This window comes from Pseudoliparis swirei, chromosome 24 (assembly GCF_029220125.1).
Source record: "Pseudoliparis swirei isolate HS2019 ecotype Mariana Trench chromosome 24, NWPU_hadal_v1, whole genome shotgun sequence".
NCBI classification, from domain to species: Eukaryota; Metazoa; Chordata; class Actinopteri; order Perciformes; family Liparidae; genus Pseudoliparis; species Pseudoliparis swirei.
In genome coordinates this window covers 6,200,909-6,203,568 of record NC_079411.1, presented here as the reverse complement: position 1 = coordinate 6,203,568, position 2,660 = coordinate 6,200,909, and the positions used below count along the sequence as shown (strand labels likewise).

General features: G+C 36.3%; 1 long non-coding RNA gene across 1 annotated transcript; it reads right to left on the bottom strand.

The window, feature by feature from the left end:
• Positions 1-359: 359 nt before the first annotated feature.
• On the bottom strand, positions 360-1,987 carry LOC130189961 (uncharacterized). The gene is made up of 3 exons (XR_008830881.1): positions 1,267-1,987; positions 977-1,114; positions 360-831 (listed from the first exon to the last, which is right to left on the bottom strand). It is a non-coding gene; the product is annotated as an uncharacterized LOC130189961 (long non-coding RNA).
• Positions 1,988-2,660: the final 673 nt, after the last annotated feature.

The following is a 2,660-nucleotide window of genomic DNA, read 5'->3' as shown; positions in this document are numbered from 1 at the left end:
TGGGGAAAGTTTACCAGCAAAATCAGCAGAGCCAAATTAACACTCTCAGATTTGATTTTAACACTTTTGAAGACTGTATCAGGACAAAGTGTTAATTTCACTCTTTTTGGAGAGTTAGTACTTTAACACCAATTTAGTGTTATTATTGACTCTTTTGGGAGTTTAAATTTAACTCTTCGTAACACTCAGTAGTGTTAGTTTTTTTTAACACTTGTATGTAGTGTTAATAATTAACTCTCTCAAGGGATGGTTTGTGAACTCCACAAGTGTCACTCCCATTTTCACTCTATAAGGTGTCAATGTGTTTTTTTACTAGAAATACTTGAAAATTAATGTTTGTTAAAGGGAAAGGGACATGATAGTTTTAAAACATATTTATTTTAAAACCAGTGCATCACATACACATTTTACAATGCTTTTCAAAACATACAATAATATGGAACAATGTATGCTCTGTCACTCTCATTAGAGTAGTTTATCAAAAGGTCTAACATATGGCAGTTTGTCAAGACCAATCAGAACACGTTCACTGCTTTGCTCCTCTATACAATATGCATGGAAATGGTCATCAAAGTACATCGACGTTGTACACCGTGGTTTGAATGAGGGTGTAGAAACTGAAAAGAGCTTCGTCGTAGGAGATGCTGAAGACATAGTGAGCTTTGAATAACACACCATCAGCAGCCACCGATGTCCGAGCGTTAAGGGGACAGCTTTTTGGTCCACAATGATGAAGAATCTTTCGATGTTCTTCCTTTGCTCACAGATGCAGAGGAGGAAGGGCTGTCTAGCATCATCTTTCTCCAGGAATGTAGTCATGCTGGCTCCTTCCTGTTGTTTGAATGAAATAGATTCATATATTTAGCATAATAAGCAGTTAGATATATTATATCAACCTGCAACTCACACTTCTTATAAATAACTGCAGCACTCAAAAAGTAAAATGTTGCTCATACAAAAGGCTGATGGTACATACCTTAATAAACCTTACAAGATGGTTGGCTGCCTGGGCTGAGCTTCCTTTGGCTGTTTTTTGTGGCCTCTTGATGTAGGAGGCAGGAGATGCAACAGCAACAGAAGAGCTGACATATCACTATCCCAGCCTTGAAGACATCTAAGATATTTTATAAAGAAGAAAATAAAGCAATGGAAAAGAAAACATTATTTTAGCCTTCAACAGCTACTTAATAACTCTTTATATCAATTTAGTTTTACTGGACTTGGCAATTTGGGTATTTTTTACACTGAAAAACTGTCCATATTTACCAAAGTCATTCTCAGCCTCAGTGTCAAAAGCCAGCAACTCCTTGACATGGAGACTTTGGGGAAGACTCTGGCATTCTGCGATGACTTTGTCCTTGAAGTATGAAGGCCACTTTTTCCTAAGTGTATGCAGTGTATTTAAGTGAATAATTAGGTGCGCGGAAGGAAATTGTCCTGGGGACGTAAGTCAGTGGGGGACCCGGGTGAGAGGAGTCAGCTACAATCTTCCTTGCTCGCTTCAGGGTCCTGGAAGCAGACAAGTCCTGGAGGGATGGCAGATTGCAGCCAATCACTCTCTCAGCGGAGCAGATAGATAGATAGATGATAGATCGATAGATATATACTTTATTAATCCCCAAGGGGAAATTTGTCGTCACAGTAGCAGCACCAATAAACTAAACACACAAGAATAAAAAATAAAATATAAAAAACAGGGATGAAAGATATAGGAGTATACAAAGTAAAATATAAAATAAAATATATATGTATATATATAACATATATGCATACACAATACACAATACTAATGACAAATAAAATAAAATATAGATGATCCGCTGCAGTCTGGCTCTGTCCTTAGCAGTGGCTGCAGCGTACCAGACGGTGATGGAGGAGCAGAGGATGGAAGTGCACCATCATGGTCTTTGGCAGGTTGAATTCAGCTACGTCAGGAAGAACGTCCCCTGCCATGCCTTTTTAGTGATGGAGCTGATGTTCAGCTCCCACTTGAGGTCCTGTTATTTAGCTGACTTGAACTTGAATTTCCTGAAAGTTTGTAGAGTAATATCTCATGAGAATAATCATGGGTCTAGCAATAATATTAATCATATTGATTTCTCGCTAACTTTAAAGTGAATTTATTCAATATCTACACAGTAATATCTCATGAGAATAATCATGGACCTAGCAGAGGTCACCCTTAACAAGACTGCAGTGTACCTTTTTTGAAGAAAGTTTCAGATTTGCTTTAAATAAAATCCAAATATTGCCATAATATTAATCATATTGATTTCTCGCTAACTTTAAAGTGAATTTATTCAAAGTCTCCACAGTAATATCTCATGAGAATAATCATGGGTCTAGCAGAGGTCACCATTAACAAGACTGCAGTGTACCTCTTTTGAAGAAAGTTTCAGATTTGCTTTAAATAAAATCCAAATATTGCCATAATATTAATAATATTTGTTTCTCGCTAACTTTAAAGTGAATTTATTCAAATTCTCCACAGTAATATCTCATGAAAATAATCATGGACCTAGCTGAGGTCACCAATAACAAGACTGCAGTGTACCTCATTTGAAGAAAGTTTCAGATTTGCTTTAAATAAAATCCAAATATTGCCATAATATTAATCATATTTATTTCTCGCTAACTTTAAAGTGAATTTATTCAAAATC